Source organism: Argiope bruennichi, chromosome 5 (assembly GCF_947563725.1).
Source record: "Argiope bruennichi chromosome 5, qqArgBrue1.1, whole genome shotgun sequence".
In the NCBI taxonomy this organism is placed as follows: domain Eukaryota; kingdom Metazoa; phylum Arthropoda; class Arachnida; order Araneae; family Araneidae; genus Argiope; species Argiope bruennichi.
This window is the reverse complement of record NC_079155.1, coordinates 84,937,807-84,952,102: the sequence shown is the minus strand read 5'-3', so window position 1 is coordinate 84,952,102 and position 14,296 is coordinate 84,937,807.

Here is a 14,296-nt window from a genome sequence, read left to right as displayed (position 1 = left end):
TGAGTATAAGATGAATCTAAACCTCGTGAATATTGACAGAGACAGTAGGACAAACGGAAAAGAAAGCAATATCAGAGTGGATTTTCACAAGTTAATAGAATGCAGATAAATAATTTACTCTTTGAACAAACTTATACCTTTTCACTTCCAAAAAATCAATATATTGACGAGGAAAGCGGGGCAATTTCTTGACATAAAAGAGAGTGACTATGTTATGCCAACCCCCTCCTTGATTAAGACAAGTGTCCACAAGCTCTGATCTGTTAATTTATTACAGCCTTTCTGCGACAAAGCTATCACGCTGAATATCAAAATGAGTTAATACCCACTCATGGTAAAAAAGGAAGCGCTGATCGAATTGCGACCACACCTAAAACGGACGCCAAATCCGAGCATCGTCAATTATGTGCCAAAGTGGACCTTAAGACATGCTACATCCAGCAGGACTTTTAACTTCCTCGGCGACAGCTTTATTATAAAAGGGGTCGCAATTTATTTACTGCTGGTTCCGAATTTCCGGGAGCGACGCTGAAATGAAGGCGTCACTCAAGTTCCTTGCCTAAGCTGATTTGCATAATCCACCCTTTAAACAGGTTCCGAAGAGACTAGCTCTTAATAATTTTGATCGACGCTCCTGGTTTGTTATTCGCCGATGGAGCGAAGGCTCCTGAGCCGATGTAACCATCCATCAATACGGGCCAGATTAACATGACAATTAATCATCATAACAATAACAATACCGTAAAACCCGCTCCGGAAGACGGTGTACGTGTCGGTTTCGCGGCCGTGTTCTTTAGATAGGGCTTGCTTCGGCAGAAGCATCTCCACCAGAAAAGTAAAAGGGGTTTATGTAAATGCCACTAAATTGGAAACCTCTTTTGAATAGGAAGAAACTTCGAAATTATGCCCCAGGCATGAAATATGGTAATACGGGAGAATTCTTCGGAGAGTTTTGGCTGTGGCGCGCACGGATATGAGCAAGTAAACATTTTATTTTAGAAAGATTTCAGTGAGAGTAAGAGCGCCTGGATGGGTTTTTGCTGTCAGATTTATTGTGAAGGAGTCTTGGAAGTTATTCTGGGGACGACACCTGAAGTTTTCTGAAGAATTGTGGTTGCACTTTGAGAGTAAAATTGAGCTGTGTCCTTCTATTGATTTTAATAGAGGAATACTGAATGAGATAGAGCTTAAAGGTGGCTAGGAGGAAACGTTAAGGCAGATAAATAATAAATAATGGATTTTCGTTTTTTAGTATCATTATTATTTTAAATAATAAAATAATTATTATCTTTCTATGCTCCACATTATTTTTACTTTCTTCTATATGAAATACAGGGTGTTCATTAATTATTGTCGGGGTTTCCGTACCTCATAACGTTCGAATAAAAAATATTACGCAAAAACCGATTACGTATTCGTAAAGTACAACTCAAAGAATTTTATTAAGGATATTAAAGTGTAAAGCTTGCACAATTTGCACTTTGTAGGTATTCAGCTGAAGGCGATTCTTTGAGTTGTACTTTACGAATACATAATTCTTTGAGTTGTAATTTACGTATTCATAATTCTTTGAGTTGTAATTTACGAATATATAATTCTTTGAGTTGTAATTTACGAATACGTAATCGGTTTTTGCGTAATAATTTTTATTCGAAAGTTATGAGGTACGGAAACCCCGACAATAATTAATGAACACCCTGTATATAGAGAGAAAATATTATAATCGTCAAATAATTTTGGGATTATATCTGTCTGTTTATGAACATGTCAACTTTAAATGCTTTCAGTTATAAGGATGAATTTGGTATATAGACCTTACACACCATTTGTGGATTTCCACCAAATTTTCATAAATACCATACCAAATTATATATATATATATAATTTGGTACGCAGGTTTAGTATCTAAAATGTTGATTCTTATCAAATTTTGAACCATATCTAACAAGTATTGAGCGTCTATCGTTCAGTAATTTTTTCATTCAAGTAAACACAATAATTTAAATAAATGAAATTTTGTATGGGATCTTGTGTCTACAATAGTAATTCTATGCTTAATTTTCGTTTTAATAGATCGGAGGAAAGCGCCCAAAATTCATTTTCAGTTTTCGAATGCTTATGTATTAATGAAGGGGATGATGATGTCGTGTCCGCGTTACCACGGAAAGGGGGTGCAGTATCTTCTGAGGGTAAAACCCCCTGAGCACCCGAGGGCAGAAGTCTGACTTCTAGCTCATATGAAGATGAAACTCACACATTCGCTTGCACAGCCCCTTTTTACAGGGGGGCACATTCACACACCTCACAGGTCGAACACAGAGGAAAAACAACCATGCCCGAACCGGGATTCGAACCCGGGACGTCCATATCACGGGGAAGATGCGCTACCTCTATGCATTGACACCGAAATAAGGGGGATTGAATGCAAATAAAAACCCAATGATTACTCGATAGATTAAGTAATAATGTTAGATTCACACTAATGATCGCTATTTCATAATATTAGTTCTCCAATGTTACGCAAGACATTCGCTGCCTTACCCAAGTTCCACAATTTTGCGAGGGGCGACAATGCATTTATTAGAGAGTATGCAAAAAAGTTTGAGAGACTCTTCCGGCAATTTTTTTTTAATTCATTTTTTTTAAAAGTTTGCATGTCTTTCAGTGGTCACATTATTTATATTAATTGTTTTGCTAGAAATAGGTTTTAATTTTATATCATTATAATTTCATTAATCCTGATATTTCAAGTGTTGTTTATATGTAATTTTATCAGTATTTATTTCATTATACTTCGTCATACCTTGTATTACACGACCGAAAATGTAACACCTGTTTGCGTATGCGTACTTATTTTGACCTCTAAATCTTCATACCTGTGCGTGACATGAGTATCGAATCATTTTCTTTTTAATTTATAACCTGTAGGTACTGTAGGCTATCGTTGAATATATTATCGTTGATTTTTGCAAAAATTACAAATGATCCACAAATACCTCGTATATTCTATGAATTCTTAGATGACTTTGTTAAGTATCTTATTTCAGAAACGGAATATGTCGTCTAATTAATGCATTTTTTTCACAATCTTTTCTTTTAATTTAAAAGTATTTACTTTTGAATGTTGAACAATATTCGGTACTTAGAAATGGTCAAATTGTGAAAATTTCATGTCACTACTGATTGCTGATTCAAAGGATTTTTTATATCAGATAAACAAACACATTGGTACTTCTGCTTAACCCTTATGTTCATTTTGTATAGTATACCATACATACAACTTTATAAAAATACACTACCCCTATAAAATAAAAATATATATAAAATATAAAAAAAATATATAAAATATAAAATTAGCTACCTATATACATTATTCGAAATTAAAGACTTTCTTATACCTAGGCGTCAATATTATAACCTTAGGTATAATATTTATGCCTAATATGTAAAATATAATTTCAGATACATAAGCATAATCTAATTAAAACCAACGAAATCTTCATATTTCCATAGAAATTCTACTAAGTCATTCATTTACAATGAAATGAATGAATGATATGATAAATTTAATTTCAGTCGCCTTTAGAAAGACTGATTTGTTTGTAAATAGAATCTTTCATAGAAACTTTACTTAAAAAACAACTTTAATGCTTACATTTTATCCAGTTTATGTTCAAACTAGACAATGGAATTTAATTTATAGAATCTACACCTTTTCTGTTTTGTTTTTTGCAGACATTATTTCCTTCATTTCAATATCATCGATTTGGAACCAAATTTATTGCAAAATATTCTCCATAGGGCTTTCGGTCCGGCCGAAAAACAGTAACAAACTAATTCCTTAGAGTGGAAAAAAAAAATGGGGCTTACAGAAGAAAACAAAATACTTTTCCCTACTTCTTAGAATCTTCTATCGATATTCCCATGAATACCTACCATTTCGTTTGAATGCAATTGGAAGATACTCTCTCGCTTGGGAATCCGTGTTCAAAGAATCCAGTTGACAATCGGATTAAAGAACAAAGTTTTCCATTTAGCCACTTGAACGATTTCAAGGATGTTGTTGATGAAATTAGATTTTGAGCTTATCGATTTTAAGCGGATGAAGTCTGAGATATGTTTAAAAATAACTTTTGAAAGCTTCTTAAGCTCAAAGCTTGCGAAATTGGATAGACCTGAGAACAGTATTTGATTGTAGACATTATTTTTATTTTACATAGAAAATATTTATGTTCCCCATTGTAAAACATTGTGGACTATGAATGTCTGAAAGACAATTATGTAATTAAAAAGAATTGTAAAGATATTTTCCTAGATCGGTCATACTAAACAACCTTTCACCTAAAACGTATTGATTCGTCTATTTTTATTTTATTTTTAAAATGTGCTCTTAATTGTAAACTACAGACAACGTGCTTAAATAAATGTGCTTTATGTCATTGCAAAATGCTTTAGCTGAAATCTAGTAGCTAAAACGATGAAAAGCATTATTTTGAAATGTATTAAAAATATTCTTTTTAAAATTTATTAGAAGTAGAATTTATTAGATATTGTAACGAAACTTGTTCTAACTTGACGCGGACTGATAACTCAGTGGTAGATTGCTATGAACTGAAAGTGATAGTTCGCAAGTTCGTATCTGAGTGCAGGTAAGTTGCCTAAAAATTGCTTTGTTATTGATTTACGTTCTGTTATTTCTCGTTTGTTCCAGAATGTTCTTATAATTTCTTTATCTTTTTAAATTTGGAATATTCGAGTCATTTCGTCTTGGGATAAAAACTGATGTAAGATTTAGTTCCTTGAATAAAGTCTCGAGTAGAGATTAGCAAGTGTTATCTTTTTAGTTAACACACGGTTTATCTACGCTAACTTCATCTTCGCGACAACGCGACAATTTATTAAAATTTGCCCTCAATTGTAAACTAAAGACAGCTTGCATAAATAGATGCATTTTATATCATTGCAAAATGAAATCCAGTAACTAAAACAGTGAAAAATATTGTTGCCAAATATATCAAAAATATTCTTTTTAAAATTTATTGGAATTGGGTATCAAAAAAATTATGTAGAAATGTAATTAATACAGTCAAACGCTTGTTTCTTGAATTTTAAAGTTGTGTAAGAAAATTATTTGGGGGTAATAATGTGCTTCGAGGTTATTGTGGATAAACGTTATAAATTTAATTAATTTTTAATTAATTAATCCAAAAAAATCTTTCATTGTGAGAACTTACTATTCTCTCGGTAAATGGGGGTCATTAAGATGAGTTCTAATAATAACTGTAGGAAAAACCATATGGGATAGTTCTAGGTATCATTGTTTGTCTATTAGAGCACTGCATCACGCATTTAGCAAAACAGTATCATTTCACCTCCAGAGAATCGTGTGTTCAATCCCTCGTTTCACAGTAGGATGGTCATTTTAAGAGATCGGACCAGTTTAGGACAAATGTACATTTGGTGGTGATATTATAAATTTTGGATATTTGATTACTAGATCTGGTGTTGTCCTCACCATTTAACCACTGCTCAAAATTAAAAAATTTTTCATTGTGAAAACCTACTATCCACGTGGTAATTGGATATTAAGATGAGTTTTTGCAGTAATTGTGGGACAGTATGAACAAGACAGATGTGCAAGTCCTAGGGCTAACTGTCTGTCTATTAGAGTTTTGCATCACGCAATTAAAGAAAATATGATTTTACCTGCAGAGAATCGTGTGTTCAAAATCTCATTTCTCCGGAGGTGGGTCATTTTAGAAGATCGAACCAATCAAGGTGAGATAATAAATTTTGGATATTTGGATGTCATATCTGTTGTCTTCCCCACCATTTAATCACAACTCAAAATTACGAAATCAGTCCCAAATTAGTCCAGGTATAACATTAATAAAGTTACTTCTATATGATCTACAAACAATGTTAAATTTTGTGTGTGGTTTTAGAGTTCGGTTAATTAACTTTTAAAAACCAAACTTAACTTATAACCGAATAAATTAATATCAAAACTGATAATTTTTTTCTGTTATTCAAACAAATATAGTACATAAATACCACTTTAAAATTTATTCTCTAAAGCATATTAATAAAATATTTCATTCAGTCAGTTAATAGTAATAATTAATGTCAACTCATCATTATTATTTATTTTTCTTTGTAATTTTACTAATCCCCACTTTATAATTATGGTAACCCTAGTATTTTTAACTATATAAACTGTAACAACATTTTGTCTTAAGGGTCTCTTTGAAATTCTTCTGCAGTCGACAATCGCTTTAAGGCTTATTTCCCGTTAAATAAATACTTTGGAAATTCTTGAAAGATATTTTTTTTATGTTGCAGTTCATTGCCTTGAATTATTTACTTTAAATTTATTTACTGGAAACAATGTAAAAATGTGAAGATAGAAGGGAAATACGTCTTTGTATTAAATTTTTCAAAAGGGATTAAAAAGTTAGGCGCATTTTTATAAATTCTTATTTCGACGTATATTTTGTAGATTTAGAAATCTAATATAGATATTTTTGTAGATTTAGAAATCTAATATTTTTGTAGATTTAGAAACTCAAAAATTTATATTATTGTTTTTTTTTTAATATTTGATCTATTTTAAAATGAGATTTTCTCGCTTCATATGTTAAGTAATTATAGATAGAAACACGCTATTATTATTTGAATATGCTTTTGATATAATGAATATCATTTGTGGAATTGAATAAACCTTGATTTTCATATTAAACTAAAAATTCAAGTGATCGCAAATGCTATTAATAAAGATAAATTTTGATCGAAAGTCAGTCTGTGTTATTCTGGTAAAGTTTATGACAAAAAGGTTAACATCTTCGTCGTCCGTAACGTGTCTAGCACATTCAAGTGAAATTTCTGCAAGGCGCTTCGTAACATGCTTCAAGCTTTCTTCTATATTTTAAAACGCTTTGTAAATGTTTATTTATTTGAGTTTTAATTTTGTTTGTTCTAATCTGTACAAAGACATTGTATTAATATATTATAACATACAAAGTATATATACTAATAATATATACTAAATATAATGTAATTAATATAAAGAGATATATATTAATCTTACAGAGGAAACAACACTACATGTGACGAAAAACAGAGGACCGCAGGAGAGAAATTATCGCGAACAAGAGAGGACGGCGAAAGGGTTAATATGTAGCTATAGTCTTTAATATTTGGCATACAATAAGATTACATCATGGGATTAAAATTAATTCTTTATTTAGTCCATAAATTGGATAAAATTACATCAAGGGACAATTTCACTGCCAAATTCCCAAAACCTTGGCTAACTGTAAAATAATCTCCAAAAAAAAAAGCCCTCTCGAATAGCAACAAGAAACAACGTTTCATTTGAATCGCAGGGCAATTTAAATTTAGTGGATGGTTATTTTTCGAGTTATCACTTAAAAAAACAATATGGCGATCGTACCGCCAGGTTTATTGTTTGATATTACGATTAACTTAGATTCATAACATTGTATTTATATGCGGCTATTATTGCCGGCTCAGTTTTTTATATATTTCAAATCAAAATATAAAAATTATGAATTATAGGTTCTATCTATTAAGAATTTTTAAAAATGATTAAAAACCTTGATTAAATTTAAATTGGGGTTAAATATTTTTGTCAAAATTTTTATCGCAGAAAAAATTGATAAACAATTAAATTAAGAGATATTTATATACCATATTTTTTTCTCAATTGAGAAAATTTATTTTATTAATTAATTGTATATAATTTCAGATATCGGCTGAATTGGAAAAATTGAATTGTTCTGAAAAAAAGTGGCGATTCTTGTATCTTGTATGATATCTAAGTGATGAAAATATTGTTGTTTGAATAATAAACTTAGCAGATGGGTTCAAACAATATATATTGAACTTAGCAGATGGAATCAATGAATCCATCTGCTAAGTTTATTTGCTTTATTTACTATTTAATATAAGAAAAAATTTGTTTCATAAACTTTACTACAATTTTGAATATTACTTAAAATTACTGCCAGACATTCCATTTTTTTTATAACGCAAATGAAAAATACAGGCAATAATTTAAATAATAAATAACATCTTATTACGCTGTAATTGCTTTTTGTTCCGCCTATTTCTGTCATCTACCGCCAAAATGAGTCGCCACGCAAGCAATTATTCTCTTCCAAAAAATGTTTATTCCAAATAATTTACAAAAAGTCGCCAATGTCAGCACCATTAACAACTCATTCACGTACTGCTCAAGTGTTTTGACAAACTTCATCTAATGAAATGCTTCTTTTATGGAACTATCAGGCATATATAAAGAGATGTTGAAAAGTCTCTCCTAACCTACATACAATACACTCCCGAGTATCCGGTTCACGATTATCCGATTTCCGTACTATCCGGCCTTGTTTTCTTTCATCGTAGTTAAATGCAGAAGACGAGGCATAGCATTGGCGACATTGTTTATATTTCCTGCTTTTAAGTTAGGCCTTACAGAATTTATGTTAAACTGTGAGCAATTTATATCCTTTAACTTATTTTTTCTTTAATAAATTCTTAAAGCTTGCAGTGCAGTGTATAAATACCAGTACAGAGCTTTCTGTTTTAACGCGACACATTACCGGCACATTATACGCGACTTGAGATAAATAGAGGATTTAGTACTCAATAAGAAGCGAGAAAATACGTATTTTAACAGTGGGATTTAGTATACAAACTTCTGTCTTCTGGTAATAGTGGGCAAAAAAATGAGTTCATCGAGCTCCAGCCTATCTGACTTTTATGTTATCAGGCCGGACCTTCCTTTACATTAGGCCGGATACTCGGAAATCTACTGTACTTATATTTTACAAACACGCCTAACGCTTTTCTGTGAAAAACTACGCAACTATGTGTTTGTGTAGTAATATTTGCATGAGCATGTCTTTGAAACATAATGAATATAATGAAAATTAAAAAAGAATGGTGATAATTTTTCAAATTGATATAGTATATTAGGTATGGATTACAAAATCTATGTAGATTATAAAGTTTTCGACAATATAGAACAATACCGGGGAAAATTTCACAATAGCTTGTCTTTCATATTCGCCAATATTTGCTACCAAAAACTATTTTTAAAAACCCGACGTTTAAACCCGGAGTTTAGTATTATAATTTGACGATTATTCTACAGTGCATATTTTATTCCGACAAGTACAGATTTGAGTCAGTTAATAAGTTCCGTTGATTCGAAAACCTTTAAGTCGAAGATTAACCGTTTATTTTCTTCTGCTTACATTTTAAAGCAACTAATTTATTAAATTCCTTCTGAACATTTTAACTACTTACTTCTTAAAACTGAATTGCCTTTCCCCGCCTTAAAACTTCATAATAGTTAATTCATATGCATTCATTTAGGAAAGAAACTGGTAAAAAGTAAATTTCTTGGAAATTAGCAACACTAATAAGACGATAAACTTGCAATTATACCGCAGTTTGAAATACATTCAATATTTTTATCATATTCACACTAAAATAGATTATACATGCTATGGCAGAAAATAAAAATATTTTCTTTTGTATAATTTCCGAGTTAAAGCCCATTAAATTTATCATTTTGTTTGAGATATTTTAATACAATTTGAAATTATAAAATCATATATTTATGAATTACTTCTAATTCTCAAGAATTCTATATAAAATGTCCTACATGTATGTATACACCAGTGGCTTCTGGTAACCAGTTGGCTAGAAGAGAATATTGGCTAAATTTAATTTAATTTAATTGATTCAGATATAATATCGCTTCTGAATATACATTTTTTAAAAAAAAATTATATTTAATACTTAAGTAATTGCTGCATACAAGGAATTTTATCCAAACTAACATTGGACATATCAACTAGTATGAAATAAAAATTTTCAAAATGGGTAAACTGGCTGTGCTGACGGCTTTATCCAATATAAAATATTCATTAAAAAATCGGTTTGGAGCTTTTTCTCGAAATTGAAATATAGTAAAGGATAGGCCAATGATGGTATAGACTTATCTAGACCGTTGATCATAAACTTTCACATCAATTAAGGACGGGTCATTTTAAATAAACGATTGGATATAGAGGACTCATTGTTTGGGTTTTAATCAATTATTTTATTTATACAGATAATATAATAATATAATTTGGAACATTTTAAATATCTTACGCAATAAACATGTTTTTTTAGTAAAATTGCGATTTTTTTAAAACAAACCTATTAATCCATGTATTCTTTTGTGTGATACCCGTTGATTACTTTCTAATATTAACCAAGTAAACCTAATAATCATTTCCTATAGCAATTCCTCCTGGGTCGTTAATTATTTCAAATCAATCTTACTTATTTATAAATAAACATCTTCAATTGGTCAGTCATATTCTAAACGGTAGAGCTTGAAAATAAATATAAGACATTATTATGATCCATTCTACTTACATACCCCAAATTTCAGTTGTTTATTTAGCTTTTCTGACACTATAGTACCACCATAACCTTACAAGCATTTTGTCTTAAGGCCCCATTCATATAAATTCATATATAATTCATTCCCTAACGTAGCCTAATCAAGATGTCTGTTACTCTAATAAAGGCAACCTATCAGCTAGAGTAATTCACACATATAAAGTGTTCCTTGAAAGGTTAAATCTGTATTTATACCAATAGCCGACTATTCACTTAAATGGGAATTTGTCTTGAGAGGAAAGTGATTCATTGTCGCTTGAGTAATAGAACAAGTTATAGCGTGGTTATTAATAATTTAATAGAGACATTTTAGAGTTTTATTTGCATTATGGAATGGGGTTTAATTTAATGTTTATATTTATTTCTCATACACATTTTTATTTCCTCTTATATGAATTAAGCTTAATAAAATATTATAATCATCAAAAATAGTTGACAGTTTGACATTTTAAATAAATTAAAGAAACCCCATATGATTTTCATCAAACTGAGTTAATCAAAGATGATATTAACATTATTAAATATGAAGTAGCTCTATAAAATATGCATTTAATCAGATATATTTTATATGAGTGTTATTTTTATGTTTATGTTATATAGTACAATTTATATCATTGAAGAGCAATGGTTTCGAAAGGTTTAAAAGTTTTTTATTGTGGTTTCAAAATGTTATATAAATGTGGAAAAAGATAAATTATTAAATTCATTATTTAAATTATTTAATTCCGGGAATGCTATTGCACGTTCTACGGTGAATGTCCAATCATAGACCATAAAATCAGCAATGAGATTTTTTTTTTTTAAATATGAACCGAGGAATATTTTGGAATACGGTTGATAAGAAGCACATGAATAAATATTTCTAAAGCCTTTTTCCTAAGGCCCATGGTGCGGCCAATTTAGCCTTAAATGTGCCATTCTCCCTGTAAAGGGAATGCAAAAACATGCAGTTGGCCCAGAGGATCTAATTTATTATGTCATTTCTTACAAAAACGCCTGTGAATTCTCAGACATCAAAAACAACAAGTGGACGGGTGATAGATACGCGCATAAATACCATGGATATGGCGTTACTGATCAGATCCCCATAAGTGTCTAAGTGCGACTTTGGACAAGCCCATGCGAAAAATTTTTAAGAAGTCCAGGAAACTGAATATCAAAAGTTAATGAAATTGTGTAAAAGGAAATTATAATAACTTGAAAGGCAAGGGAACAAAAATCAAATTGTTGCGCATAAGATTTGATACTATTATGGAAATTCTTTCGACAGTTGTTCGGTGCAAAGACTCCAAATTATTTGATAAAGGATAAGGATGCTTACTTCCACAAGAAAACACGAAACAAAGGCAGAAAAACACAGACGAAATGCAAACAAAGACAATAGTACAAACATTCATTACAAATTAAACAAAATATAGTAATAATGCTCCGAGTCCAGATAGAAAGCTCGCTCTGCTGTCAACACTCTTGAACAACATGTTGAATGCTTTGCGTTTTACAGCTCCGCAATAGAGTGTATTATTTAGAGGATCTGCAAATTTCCTCTCCTATTAAAAATATCATTATAATTCTTGGATTGTCTAGAATCCTAATTGTTGTCGCCAAAATTCTGAAATACCAAATGATCATCAAGTTTGCCGTTGACCAGAGGTAATTAATTTACCATCCATTCCAAAACTTTAAAAACTATCTCTAAATCGTTCTTCCTTACTATAAGAATAACTTTGAAGTGAAGCAATATTACATATTGCTTCATAAAACAAATTTTAAGGATAGTTGCATATTTTAATGTCTTTTTTATGTATCTGCTTTAACATACGGAGAAAAGACATTTTAACAAAAGAAGATTGGGTCCCAAAATCAAAGGCTGTTCGTTAAAATAGATTCGTTGCCAACGAATTAAAGAAAAGAAAAGTTTGCATCCGATGAAATCGGTGACACAGATTTAATGAAATTCAAATTTTCAAAGGTGCAACAATTCAATGAATTAAAAACAGCATTTTAAATCCTATGTAGCACGACAAATTTGATAATATCAAATAAAGATCCGCATTATCACCAATCCTTTGGAGTAGTTTAAATATTCAAAGGATTTGGCACACAAAGTAAACACGTTTCGCATATTCTGTATCATGTAATTGTGTTGTTCCATTATTCTAAATTATCATTCTATTACATCTAAGATGTTTGTATTGTCTGTTATGCCCTTTTATTTCACTTAATTCAATAACAAAAAAACATTTTACACAACATCAACCCCTTTTGCTATCGAGACTACATGTTATTGAATTGCTTCTATATGCCTTACTAACCTTAAAATTAGTCTCATGACTTTAATAAGACTCTCTATGTGGCAAAAACATATTAGAAAGCTTAAGTATGTAACATTTTCTATCTTTAAAATATTAATTTCGTTAAATTACTTAAGATAATTGCTTGCTTTACAGAAAATCAGAGAGTGAAAGATTATTTGATCTCACCGAATCGTATCTATTTTTGTAATCATGTCTTTTATGTAAAAAATTTAAAATATATTTTATTAAAAATATGTTTCTTCTTTTGAATACATTTTACATGTTTATATAGTCATATAAGTAAGAAGTTATTTTAAATCCCGCTCTAACTTTACCAATGGTTTTCTGAACTTCGTCCTTTTTATACAAGAAAATAAATTTCTTTATGTTATAACATACAAAAACCACATACCTACCACCTGGAAAAAAAGTAATCTTAAATCTGTCTATATATTTAAACTTCAGTGATGCAAGTTAAGTTGTATTTTGGAACAGCTTCCTTATATTGCATTTTTGTGGAATGCACTTAATAGATCTTTCTGCCATTTAGAGAGATGTAAAGTTTGTGTTATCTTCTAGCAAATAACTCAACCAAATTCATTTCTTTTGACAGATAATGTGGGCCCGCAAAACGGAGATAAATGTTCAGTTTGTATTTTTGAAATAACTGGAACTCGTTTCTGTTTTATTCAAAATAAACTCTTTCACACCTACAAAAATTGAGATAAAAAGAAGAAAAATAGAAAAAGGGGCTTCGTTAAAATGAAAAATATCTCTTCCGTCTTCATCACAGAGGGATTTTTATTATTGATGTTTCCATTTCTTATTTTTTTTATAAATATTAAGTTCACAATTCTTTTTGATTTTCAGAGTCAACTATTCACGAATTGGTGGCTTTCCTTTTAGGAAGATTGCTGGTATCTGGTTTGACTGTATTAGGTACAGTTTGATATACTCGATTGTATCCAATACTTTTGTACTTGAAATTTTACCTGACGCTTTTGTACTAGGTACAGCAGGTAAATGACTGAGTTTTTTCCCATCTTGTACTCGTTGGGTACTGGTCAGGTTCTTGCACTTTTACCAAGACAAATTCTTGATACTAATACTCATATGATTTTAAATTGGGATTATTTTCTTCCGTAAAGATATTAATGACTATGTACCAGTGCTCTTCATTTTGACAGTGACTGGTGGTTGAAAAGAAAAAAGGAAAGGCTTTTCTAATACAGTTAGTACAGAAGAAGACTAGGATTCTTCGCAGGTATGTATACCCTCACATGGGATAACGGACATTAGAGTCTGGGGGTGAAATACATATAGTTAAAAAACGCCACTCACGCAAAAACCATCGCCAAGGTGGGATGGTGAAGGTCATATTGATCTAATACTTTTATCAGATTGATGCAGTGTGACCGGATAGAAAACGAATGATGTCGAGATTACTAGTTGGTATCAATCACACTCAAAAAATGATACCTGAGTCCTGATACTCTTAATCTATATAACTTTCGTCT